This window comes from Giraffa tippelskirchi, chromosome Y, assembly GCF_054371585.1.
Source record: "Giraffa tippelskirchi isolate mGirTip1 chromosome Y, T2T-mGirTip1v1.2.pri, whole genome shotgun sequence".
In the NCBI taxonomy this organism is placed as follows: Eukaryota; Metazoa; Chordata; class Mammalia; order Artiodactyla; family Giraffidae; genus Giraffa; species Giraffa tippelskirchi.
In genome coordinates, this window is record NC_137290.1 from 20,790,683 (window position 1) to 20,804,115 (window position 13,433).

At 38.5% G+C, this 13,433-nt stretch overlaps 1 pseudogene; it reads right to left on the reverse strand.

Moving 5' to 3' along the window:
- The window catches only part of LOC145537724 (MYND-type zinc finger-containing chromatin reader ZMYND8-like), a 94,191-nt pseudogene extending 93,587 nt beyond the window's left edge, over positions 1-604 (reverse strand).
- Between the last annotated feature and the right edge of the window lie 12,829 nt (positions 605-13,433).

Here is a 13,433-nt window from a genome sequence, read left to right on the forward strand (position 1 = left end):
GGTTCCCTGTGATCCCACTGCCTGTACATGTTTTTGCATATACCCGTCATGAATGGGTGTTGAATGTTGTCAAAAGTGTTTTCTGCATCTGTATCCTGAAGAGTTTCAAGGCCTCTCCTTGGAAAACTTCGTTACCTTTCAGTGTTCTTTCTTCCTTTCGCCTCCTGATGCAAAGAGCTGACTCAGTAGAAAATGTCCTGATACTGGGAAAGATTGAAGGTAAAAGGAGAAGTGGTCAGCAGATGATGAAACGGTTAGATAACATCACCAACCCTATGGACATGAATCTGAACAAGTTCTGGGAAATAGGGAAGAGAAGTCTGGCAGGCTGGAGTCCATGGGGTTCTGAAGAGTTGGGTATGACTTACTGACTGAATAACAACACAAATTCTCTCCTTCTGTGATTGATACTACTATTCATTCTTGACTACTTCCTTTTCTAATGCACTTCACCCTATCCATACCTCAGTGTTGTTAATTTTACCCCTTATCATGCTTTAGATTCAGCCACATATCACTGTCTTTATTGACACTCACCTGGCACAAAATGTGCAGATTTCTCAACTGCAGATGACTCAAGGGACTGCAATTCATTCTCTAGCATCCACGTATGTTCCTCGGACACTGTCTACCTTGCTACAATCAGAGAAAATTGTCACTCACCAGCTAAGCCATGTGATGGAAAGCAAGATCTTGAGAAGAGCCTATGAGGACTCTGGATTCTACCTTATTCTCAGTCTTCACGTTGTTTCTTTAAGTCTATTCTTCAATCACACCGACCTTTCAATCTGTGCTCTTTTCTTCTTAGTCTCACCATCTGTGCCTATGCCATTCTACTGCTCCCCTTGGTTTCTCTTGTCTGTTAATGCCTATGAGATCTTATTTTAACTTCCTCATGCAGCTTTTTCTGACTTTACAGATTGTTATTAGACTACTATTTTAGATTGACCTGTTCAATGCACTTTGATAGATTGTCTTCTCTGACTGGAATAGACGATCATCTCCCAAGTCTATTTCGCTTGGGATTTTATTCAGTTGTCTTCTGGAATAGAGGTCTGTGTTTGCAACATACAACCTAAATAGTGGAATCGATAAGAAACATGTTTAACCTTACTATTCTTGATAAACTCTGGACTTGAAGACAGATTATTAAGATCCTATCCCTTGAAAAAAAGGAAGTATATTGTTTATAAGTTAAAACCACCAACTTTGGGTGTCCATCTCAAGATCAGCTAAAAAAAATCATCAGCTTCTAAGAAAAGCTTATCTTTCCATGACTTACGTGGCCAAGGAACATCAAAAAGGAAAAAATAAAAACATACAAACAAAGTAATCTCACAGGTCTGTACAAAAGATAGTAAATAGCAGCAGACAATGGCATTTCACCGTAAGAGAAATTGAGGCTAGAGTATGAATATTTTTCCCGTTCCTTTTCTTGACGAATGGTAGTTGTTATTCTGTGGTGGGAATGTTTTCCATCAGATTTCCTAAAAGCAGAGCCCATCTTTGTTACTCAGAGGACTCAATGGTGAGGGTTTTCCAGAAGAAATGGAATGAGGGAAACAGGGTATAGCAGAGGGGAAACAAAATCTAATGTCAAGCAGAGACCAAGTTACACCAGGCTTTATCTCACTTTGTATTAAGACATTTACTTCCGTGTCACTCAGTCCAAATCTCACCCACAGATGTGGGAATTTCACCTCTTGGGTGAGGAAGCTTTCATATGACCAAAGGCAATTTTCCAGAACAGGAAACTTTTCACAAAAATTAGTGGCCAGGGTTTATGGAGTTGAGGGATGCCTAGTGAAAGTAACCTGAGTGGTGCACTATAATAAGTATAGTCTGGTGTGTTCTACCCAGCAGGCCACACTGCTTCTCGTTTTTTACCGCTGGTCTTCCTACTTACTGTATGCCTGAAACAGAGGCTACCACTGACCCTTGGACCACTAAAATTTGCCATGAAGCAAGCCACATCCACATATTATAGGAATTAGAAAGTGTCAGTTGCTCAGTGGTGCCCAATCTTGGCGACCTCATGGACTGGACCCCACCAGGCTCTTCTGTCCATGGTATTTTCCAGCCAAGAATACTGGAATGGGTAGACAGTTCCTTTGCAAGGGGATCTTGACAAATTGAACCTGGGTCTCCCACGTTGCAGGCAGATATCTTATTGTCTGAGTCGTGCACATCAAGGACAAAGAGAATACCAGGTATTTCACTGACTAGCCGCCATACTCAAAGTCCAAGTCCAGGGTCCAATTGTCCTACTGAATGATTCCTTTAATGGTTGCTGCTAGTAATCCAGGCTCTAAAGTCAAAGAGAAAGTTGCTCAGGCATGTCTGAGCCTTTGTGACCCCATGGACTCAGCAGCCCATGGAATCTTCTAGGCCGGAATACTGGTGTGGGTAGCCTATCCCTTCTCCAGTGTATCTTCCTGATCCAGGAATTGAACCGGGGTCTCCTGCGTTGCAGGCAGATTCTTTATCAACTGAGCTATCAGAGAAGCCCAATCTTGGCAGTAAGGCCAACCTCTAAACTGCATGTCCTATTACAAAGTGATGTGCACAGAATTAGATAAGTACAAGTAAGAAGGCTTCTAAGGAGCAAAATGACCAAGTGGTTGCTATTGAAAATATCTCTATATGAAAGAGTTTAGAAGTTCCAGGGAGATGTCTTGATTATGAAGCTTGCAGGGAAAGGAAAAAATAGAAGACAGAGCTTTGCAGGCCCACATTCATTCCATAATTCAGCTCTAACAGCTTAAATAGTATCTATCGCATACACTGTTCTCTGAGGCAGAAAAGGTTAAAGCTTAGAGTTCGGCAACTGGCAATCTGATCCAATTGCTAATCTAATCCACGGACCAGGAGCTGACTGCGGCTCAGATCATGAACTCCATTATACTCTTTGCAGCCAAAGATGTAGAAACTTCATAGAGCCAGCACAGAAAGACCAGAAGCTCTCTGTGGCTCAGATCATGAGCTCCTTATTGCCAAATTCAGACTTAAATTGAAGAAAGTGGGGGACACCACTAGACCATTCAGGTATGACATAAATCAAATCCCTTATGATTATGCAGTGGAAGTAAGACACAAACTGAAGGGACTATATATGATACACAGAGTGCCTGATGAACTATGGATGAAGGTTCATGACATTGTACAGGAGACATGGATCGAGACCATCCCAACAAGAAAAAAAAAAATACAAAAAAGGAAAATGGCTGCCTGACGAGACCTTACAAAGAGCTGTGAAAAGAAGAGAAGTGAAAAGCAAAGGAGAACAGAAAATATATACCTATTTGAATGCACAATTCGAAAGAATGGCAAGGAGAGTTAAGAAAGCCTTCCTCAGTGATCAGTGCAAAGAAATAGAGGAAAACAATAGAATGGGAAAGGCTCGAGATTTCTTCAAGAAAATCAGAGATACCAAGGGAACATTTCATGCAAAAATGGGCTTGAAAAAGGACCAAAAATGGTATGTACCTTACAGAAGCAAAATACATTAATTAGTGGTGACAAGAATACACAGAACTGTACAAAAAAATCTCCATAACCCAGATAGTCACCATGGTGTGATCACTCACCTAGAGACATGTATCCTGGAATGTGAAGCCAATTGGGCCTTAGGAAGAAGCACTATGTACAAAGCTAGTGGTAATTATGCAATTCCATTTTTAAATCCTAAAAGATGATGCTGTGAAAGTTCTGCGCTCAATATGTCAGCAAATTTGGAAAACTCAGAGGTGCCCACAAGATTGCAAAAGGTCAGTTTTCATTCCAATCCCAAGGAAAGGCAATGCCAAAGAATACTCCTTGCTTGGGCCTACAAAAAACACTACACTACACTTGCTTTCACCACAGCTCACAGTCAGTTGTTTGGCTTTACTGCACACAAGAGAGCACACCCAAGTTTTTTTGGTAAAAGTATTGACTTCTAAGTGTGTGTGTACCAAAGAGGGATACAATACTTTTATTTCAAGAACCAAGTAGACTTATTGATGTAACTTGTTTGTGTAAAATTTCTTGAGGAATGAAATTTTGCAAGTTTCATATTTGTGGTTTCTATTTAACTAAGCAGCCTATATTTTAGGTTGATATAATTTACTTCATAGTGAAGTAAACACTGGCTGAGTGTTACCCTTTAACTGTTAGGAAACCAGTGATGTGTGATGTCACTGTTGCTCAGATTGAGAAACAGTGATGATCTGTGAGGATCTAGAGAGATTAGCTTTGTAGTGTAGTCATGCATTATTTGAATTTGCACTGTGTAAAATCAGACAAATTAGAAAAGTATCTGCAGAATGATTTGAAATGGCACGTAGTATTTTTCAGTAATTAAAGATGTGTTTCCTAAAGATGGATCAGTTGGTTCAGAAAACTGCATTAGATCTCCTTCATGATATCACACAATTACTGGGAACTTGATCTTGAGGTCTCTGATTGAAGAAGATCCTTTTCAGGTTTTGTCTGAAGAATTTGTGATAAAAGAACCATGTTATACATTTTCTATCTCTGATCCAGGTGAATCAGATGACTTTCTTTCACTCACATTTCCTCAAAAACGTTGGAATATAGTTGAAAGTGATCAGCTTAAATCTATTTGTTGGGGTGGGAGTGACCTTTCGATAGCGATCAATGAAAAGACGTCAAGAAAGAGCTCTTCACGATCAATGAAAAGACGTCAAGAAAGAGCTCTTGACTCTTTGCAACCCCATGGACTGTAGCCTACCAGAATTCTCCATCCATGCGATTTTCCAGGCAAGAGTATTCGAGTGTGTTGCGTTTTCCTTCTCTAGGGAATCTTCCCGACCCAGGGATTAAACCCGGGTCTCCTGCGTTGTAGGCAGACGTTTTACTGTCTGAGCCACCAGGAAGGCCGCCTCACAAGATATCTAAAACCGATAATATGAAAAATTTAGTACAACAGCTTAAATTTTATGGGTTTAGTAAAATACGACAAACTTTTCAAAGATCTCCTTCAGTAGCTGACTTTCTGGCAGAAAAAAAAAAAATCTCTGTTTTGAATATGGTGTTCATATTTTTTTTTCACTTAGTTCAGGAATGTATGAGATTAATCCATGTGACCCAGTGAGTGTGTTCACATGGGTACTTAAAACTGACTTTAAAACTGAGAAAACATGTTATTGACTTTTGTTTTCTTTTTTCTTTTTCTTTTCTTTATTCTTTTTTTAAGTTGAGAACAGCTGGATATCAAAACATTTGAGATCTCAAAAATTTCCGAGCAAGTTTCAACAAGACACAAATCTTGAAGCCACTGAAAGTGGAACTTACTGTAGATATACAACATGATTTTACTTGTGGAACGCAGTAACTTCTAATATGTATGTATTTAAAACTGCTAATGGAGGTGTTTAGATGCTATTAACTTTGTATGCTTAAATGAATCAGTTTTGTAGTTGAGCTATGCTTTTCTGTTTTACCGTGCTTTAAAAAGTCATTAAATTTTCTTCTTGAGTTTTAGATGCACTTCTATCATAATCTGAATTTTAAACGAGTCCATGCCCAGCTTTTTGTAAGAAGAAAAAGAATAAACTGGAATTAAAAATGTCTCTCCAGTATCTTCATTAATTCATGATTACAAGAAGAAGCATGTTAAAGCAAGGAGCAATGTGGATTATCATAAATATGCTTTTCTTTCTGAAACTAGAGGAGTGTATTTTCAGGTTCAACACGTTTAAGTGTGCCTTTCATACTAAAACCTTCTACTAGCCAGATAACTGGTAATACAAGTGCCCCAAATCAAAGGGATTTTTCTTCTCCATCATTAACGTCAGTTAGAACACCAGCGCAAACTGTGATAGATCAACCTATGGTTTACAATCACTTGAACATTTTTCCATCAACACTCACATAGCAGCTACATCCAACAAAAGATCATATTGAGAATTTTGCTACTATGACTACCTCTACTTCACAGTACCACATCTTATCGCCATGGCAGAGCAGTTATTTTGGACTAATGGTTGAGATGTCTAACTTTCCAGTTACATACAGAGATATGTGAGCCCTATATGATACTTTCTCTAAGCTGGAACATGCAGGCAATTCATGGTTCCTAGTGCCAATGACCGCTGATACATCTGCCGCCTCTCTTTCAAGGTTAACTCATCAACCATCTTCCTTATATGGAAATTATCCTAATTACAACCGATCTAACAAATATGTGTCAAATATGCAGGATAATGAAGAGTGAAATTAATGTTGGTACATGTTAACAAATCCCTACATCTCTTAATTGAACAATAAGGTATATATTCATATTCATAGTTTGTTTTTTTAATAAGAGTAAAATTAGAATTTCCTTCAATGTCTGACTATTGGACAGTGCTTTAATATAAAGACTTCAGTTCAAGAAAACTTTTGATATGTATCCCATGTAAATTAAACAATCACTTGTTTTTTAAAAAAAGGAAATTAAAGTAAAGGGAAAAGAAGTAATGGATAAGGTGACTTTTGAAACCATCCAGGCTGATCTGAATGGATATCAAAATTAGGATGATACGGGAGAAATAACAGATACAAATCTAACTGAGGCAAGGCAAATGCACAATATATACCTTATAGCTGTCTCAGGTGCATCCTATTCTGTCACTTAAAATAAAGAGAGGTTAGACATGAGGTTGTCTCCATTAGAAACTATGTTTCACACTTGAAAATATATGTGGTGTAGCCTGCTCAGTTATCATGATCAGCATAATAATATCAGAGAGAAGATGACAGAGTGAAAAATTGTAACATGGCATAAAATAGTATGGTATTATAAAGGGTCATTTTTACTCTTCTGTCTTTAATGCGTGTGTTTATTGCCTACCAACAGGATTTCACCCTATATTTCCAAATGCATAATTTGATATTACTTTCCTGTTCCTGTAAAGACAGACTTACATCCTTCTGTGGAATGCAACACCTCAGTTTGGTTCAGATGTTCTTGGATGACCTGATATCTGCTTGCCTTAGTAGCTTCACTAAGTTCCTCTTTCGTTGTCCTTCTGTAGCTATGAAAGGCAAACTATTTTCAGGCATGCTAAGTCTCTTCTCACAACTTTGCTTCAACCTTTTCTTGCAGCTGGAAGGCGAATGTGTTAGCCTTCCTACCAAAGTAAGCACAGATATCAGGCCTTCTATGTGTTTACACACTTTTACTTATGTATCTTGCACATCAGCAAACATATAGCTCCTTCCAAATGATGTGTTTTAAGTACTTCCTGAGTTAGCAATAAAGAGATGTAATAACCAATCAAAAGCTTTATTCATTACTCAACAAAATCCCATATCCTCCACTATTGCTATAATTGACCGTTATAATTGACTGAGAATGTTTTCCTTTATCAAATATGTATTATATTTATGTGAAAGACAAATGAGGTAATTCAAATTATAAAATGATTGTATGCTCTCAGCAAATTTGCAGTCTATTAGAACCCATTTTAAGCGTTTTGTTTCAGCCTGCACTTGCCTAAAATTCAATAGCAATTATACATAAATATAAAACAAAGAATAAGCATTCAGTTTAATCATCTATCAAAGTCATGGAGAAAACATGGCCCAAAGTCAATGGCTGCTCCTTAATATACTGTGCAATGAAATATTCTGAGCAGAATATCTGCTTGCTGGTCTGTTCTATACAGACTCTTATGAGCTCTATTTAGAACTGTGGGCAATCTCAACTTGTAGCCATTCCTTTAGACAGTGGTGGAAACATGGAGTCATGTCCGTGTGTTTGTGTGCTACTTCACATACGGCAACATCAAGTTAAGGTCATCATTCTCATTCTTCCAGCTAATTGACAGTGAGGCCTGGGAAATCTGTGTAGATAAGGGCACATTCACAGCAGCACTTTTTTTTTTCTTGCACTGAAAATTGTCTTTAAAATGCAGGTCAGAGTACTATGCATTAGAGAATTAAGCATTTTGCAGCACATCTGAGTCACTGAAATTGGTGTCTTTAATTATGATTTCAAGCACTAAGTTAAATGGCCTCAGTTTAGATTTCAAGCATCTTGATGTGTAGGCAAATGTACGTGCTTTGAGCACAATCAACACAAATGTGATTGAACCTTCTATTTCTTTGCCTTGTGCAGACTATTCCTTCTGACTCCCTTTCAGCTTCTTTTCATAGTCTACCTTGAGTGAAAGATCCTTCTCAAAGATAACAGGATTAATCTCCATAGATCTTTGGGATATCCAATAAAAGCCATGGCTATGGGCATCAAGATATCTCAAGTTGACAAACCTGTGTTTCTATCCACTCCTGAATATTATCAAATTGTTGCACATATTATCAAATTGTGTCTCAATCATCCTACCTAGGGAAACCTGGTTACGTCCTCACATTTCATGACACATTAAAACTTTGATCTATTCTTATATGTCTTTATTGTATCAGTGTTTACAATCCTGATAACATTAAGAAAATATAGGTCAGTACATTAGTTAGACAGTGTGCATGATTCCATTTTTTTAAGTCTGGTGTCTAAAATAGTAAAAGTGCAAAAGAAAATTTCTGGAACAAAACTGCAGAAATTTTGAGAAAAAGACAGATAACATGACGGGTAGGATCAGAGGATGGAATTGGATGCTTAAAGTATAACAAGCAAATAGGTAAATGCAGGACACAAAGGTCAGTGTGACTTCAATACTGTTTCCAGACAATATCATTTTATGTTACCAATCACAGAATAGTCTTATATACAAAATATTCTAAGATACCCTGAGATGTAGAACAAAGATGCATCTTTTAAAGTGTTCTTGTTTAGGATGTCACTAGCGTGAAACCATTTAACTAGAAAAATAATTTCCCACATTTGGTCAAGGGAAAAAAAAAGTGTGAGAGAGAGAGAGAGGAAAAAAAAAATGGAATTAGTAAGAGTTCCTGAGTAAGAATTCTCAATTTTCTTTTTTTTTTTTTCCTGTTATTTGTGATTTGGGCATATAAGAGTGTGGTAGGGCTTCTGTGTGTGTGCATAGGAATAAAATGTGTTTGTGTATGTCTGGGTGTTCTTTTTGACTTCCACTTTACAGATTTTTTCCCTGAAAAAAAATGATTAACCCAGAAATACAAATAGGGAAATGAAATACAAATGAAAATGACCTTAGAAAAGACTACTTTCTCTGTTCACAGGGGTGAATTGAAAAGATTGAGAACAATTAGTTAATGATCAAGCTACTTCAGTAAAACAGCTAAAAACTCTGGAACTCTCACAGTTAGCCAAGAATAAGTTGAGAGGGACCTTAGATGTCTACTATCTCACAATAACAAAACAGCCTACCTCTATTATGGCAGTGACAGAGAAGGCTAATTAGACATGTGGATTTTCAATCAGATCACCATGTAATGGGATATTCCCTCCCTTCCTAGCCAGGAAGATACTGTTAAAAATGATGGAGAGCAGGTAGGCTGCACATTCATTATTAATGAAAAATACTCTTGGGAATCAAATGAAACAAAGAATGACATTTGGAATTCTGTCCCTACAAGGTGGAACATACCTTCCCCATGCCCAAGAGTATCAGAAAGAGAGTTAAAATAGACAGAAGGTATAACATCCATATTCTTCTCACCTAATATCTTCAAATTCCAATCCGCGCCCCACTGCTAAGCTGCTGACTATACAGGACTTCTGGCTTCAGCTGTCTGTGGCAACCAGCCAATAAGAATTTTATCAATATAATTTATTTTGATATGCATTGATAGTGCGTGTCTTTAAAAGACCACAAGACTTCAGAGCTGACTCGAAGAGGAAAACTTTGTACTCTCTGTCTTCAATTTCATGGGGCTTCCATATACATTTCCTTACCTTCACAATCCTCACCCTTCATGTGTAGACAAAAACTGCAACATTAAGAGAAGAGGAATGGCTTCTTCACAGAGAAGGCAATAGGGAAAGTAAAAATGAAGCAGGTGGCCTACCTCCCTATATGCTCAGCACAGTCAGCCCATATAAGTATTTCTAAGGGATACTAGCATGCATAGGTCAAAGATGCTGCTCCCAGGATTACAGAGCTTGATTGAGATATTTTAATTATATTTTACTTCTCATCTTCTTCCTCAGGTAACATACCAGGCATGCTAACACCTCCAAAAATGGGGAGGTCTGGGAAGTACTTAGAGACAATGTCTGCTGCTGCAGAAGACCAAGGTTGTACATTCAAGTGGTATGTGGGGTAAGGGTTCCATCTCAGCATTCCGCATGACTTTGCAGAAATTTTCCATCCCTGGAGAGCTCTCCAAAGTCTTTGTAAAAAGTATATTTTGAGGGAGGATAGGAAGGAAACTGACAAGAACTCTGTGCTTTCTCACTGTCCTCAATCTCACTTATCACACTATGTACTATGAGAGATTAATATGCTTTATGAACCATCCCACAAGCCGTGCCTACACTTAATTTTTGATGTTCTGTTGTGTCTGACACTCTAAGATCATTTACTGCATTATACTGGGCTCTCTTTCATTGGGATAAGGCAGAGTTTGCTCAAATTCATATCCATCGATTCGGTGATGCCTTGCAACCATCCCATCCTCTGTGTTTCCCTTCTCCTCCAGCCCTCCATCTTTCCCAGTGTCAGCTTCTTTCCAGTGATTTGGCTGTTGGCCTCAGATGACCAAATATTGGCCCTTCAGAATCAGCATCGGTCTTTCTGTGAATAGTCAGGGTTAATTCCCTTCATGGTTGATTTCTTTGATCTCTCTGCTCTTCACAAGACTCTCAAGATTCTTCTCCAGCCCCACAGTTACAAAGCATTGATGCTTTGAAGCTCGGTTCTTGTGGTCCTTCTCTCAGCTCCATACACGACTGTTGGTAAACAAGTTTGTATATTCAGATCTTTGCCAGGAATGTCTTCACATTTTAATATGTGGAATAGATTAGTCAAAGCTTCTCATCCAAGGGACAGAGTCTTTCAGTTTCATGGCTGCAGTCCATGCCCGAAGTGGTGTTGTAGGTCAAGAAAACAAAATATTTCACTGATTTCATTTTCTCTTCATTGATGCGCCTGGAAATGGTGGACCAAATTCCGCTTTCTTAGTTTTTTGAATATTGAGTATCAATCCAGGTTTTCCACACTCCTCTTTCACTTTCATCGAGAGGCTTCTTGTTCCTATTCTTCTGTCATTCGGGTGGTGTCATCATGTTAATTAAGGTTATTCATAACTCCCACATAAATTTTATTTCAAGCTTGAGATCCATCTAGGATTTTATTTTTCATGATGTTCTCTGCACAGACGTTAAATAAGCAGAGTAACAACATATAGTTTTGACATATTCCTTTCCCGATTTTGAACCAGTTAATTGCCCCATGTCCAATTCTAACTGTTGTGCCTTGATTAGCATACACATTTCCCAGGAGGTAGTCTGGTATTCTTACCTCTTTAATAATTTTCCACAATTTGTTGTTGTGGTTGTGTGTATGCTTCACAGTGTACACGTCATTAACAAGGACAATTAAGCAGATAACAATGATTTTATGATATTCCCATGCTTTTTCTACGATCCAAAAATCAAGTAATAATTATGATCAAAGCACTAACTACACTTGCCAGTTTTTTGTTTGTTTGTTTTTTGGTTTTTTTGGTCGTTGTTGTTGCTGTTGTTGCTTTCTCTCTTTATCAAGTAGTCAAACAACAACTGGTAGTTTCCTGTGAACTTCCCATATTACTTCTACAAGAATTAAATTATGTCCATGGCAGTCTCTGGCCTTCAACACCGACTGAATGGAGTCAAACTTTGAGATCCGAAATCTGGCATGTGTACTCCGGGAAAATGTCAGGAACGTTAAAAATATTGCTAGATATATTCAAGTGCTGACTTTTCGAACCAAATTATGCTATTATATTTTATGTGGAAAAGTTCTGCATTCCTCCATGTTGATGACAATCCCTCATTGACAGACATTTCAGGGAGAGGACGGTAGAAAAACAACAACAACAAAATGTGCTTGATTGCATGTCAGAAGTCAAAGTTGTACCAATTATGTGTGTTTGAATGGGGCTTCCCATCACATAGATTAATTCATGTCAACTAATATTTCATGTTTTGTTATCAAGAGAAAAAAAAAAAAGAATAACAGAGCTTGCCAGGAAAACTGATAAGTTCCAAAAAGGCAGAAATGTAGGAGAACTTGAAATGCATCTTTCTCAATGAATGGATTACAAATTATACGTTTATACTGCCTGAAAATAGTTCTCCCAGAGCATCAGATCAATACTAACAGAATACCATGCTCACCAGAGTGGCCCATGTGGATATCAGACATATCTGGATGGAAAGGAATTAAGATGGGAGAAGGAGGATGAGATGAAGCAAGACAAAACCTCTGTCTTAGAATAAGAGACACAGATGCATAGAACAATTTTATGGACTCTGAAGGAGAAGGTGAGGGTGGGACGTTCTGGGAGAATAGCATTGAAACATGTATATTATCATATGTGAAACAGAACACCATTCCATGTTCGATGCATGAGACAAGGGCTCAGGGCCAGGGCAATGGGATGACCCAGAGGGATGGGATGGGGAAGGAAGTGGGTGGGGGGTCCAGGAAGGGGAACACATGTAAACCCATGGCTGATTCATGTTAATGTATGGCAAAAACTATTACAATATTGTAAAGTAATGAGCCCCCAACTAAAATAAATAAATTTATATAAAAAAAAAAAAAAAACCTCTGTCTTGTGGGTGGTGGGAGATGGAGAAACAGGAAAGAGATTTCCAGAAGAAGGCAAGCCCCTTCACTAAAGGGTAAATTACTTTGGACTGAAAGGAAGCAAGGTAAAACAACTGATGAAATATAAACTGTATAGAGCAAGAGTCACACAGACAATGTGTGATGTGACCCTACATGCCCCAAATTGCAATACAGCTCAACCTGTGTGCATGGGGTCTGGAAGCTGGAACAGAGGATTTAGAAAGCCCTCCTGGGAGAGGACTGCTGTTGACTATGTGGAGATGGCATGATGGAACAAGTACAATTAGTTGTGCTGTAGGAAATTCCTGTTGAGCATTCCCAAACTGCCAAAGATGCAGGACCTTACTTGCTGTGTCACACTCAGGAGGTAGAGATACCATTGCAGCTCCTCCTCTTCCCACCTTTTGAAAGCTACTACAAGGCAATAGAAAAAGACCAGCCAGAAGTACCACTCATGCTTCTTCAACCTCAGGATAGAAAAGGATCCCATTAAAGCCAAATATTTTCTGCCCATGGCTGCTATCTCCTATTGATAATTGGCACTGCCAGGTTCCAGCAGTCCAAGCAGCTGTACCACCCCCTGTGCTCACCAAGAGAGACCCCAGTGCTCCACAAGTGTCTCAGGGCAGACTCCTTTGGTGACCACATGTAAAAGAAGGATAAAAATTACATCTGAGACCAAGGAACAGAGCCATTAAGGCAGTGGCTAGCATATCTTCCAACCAGCTG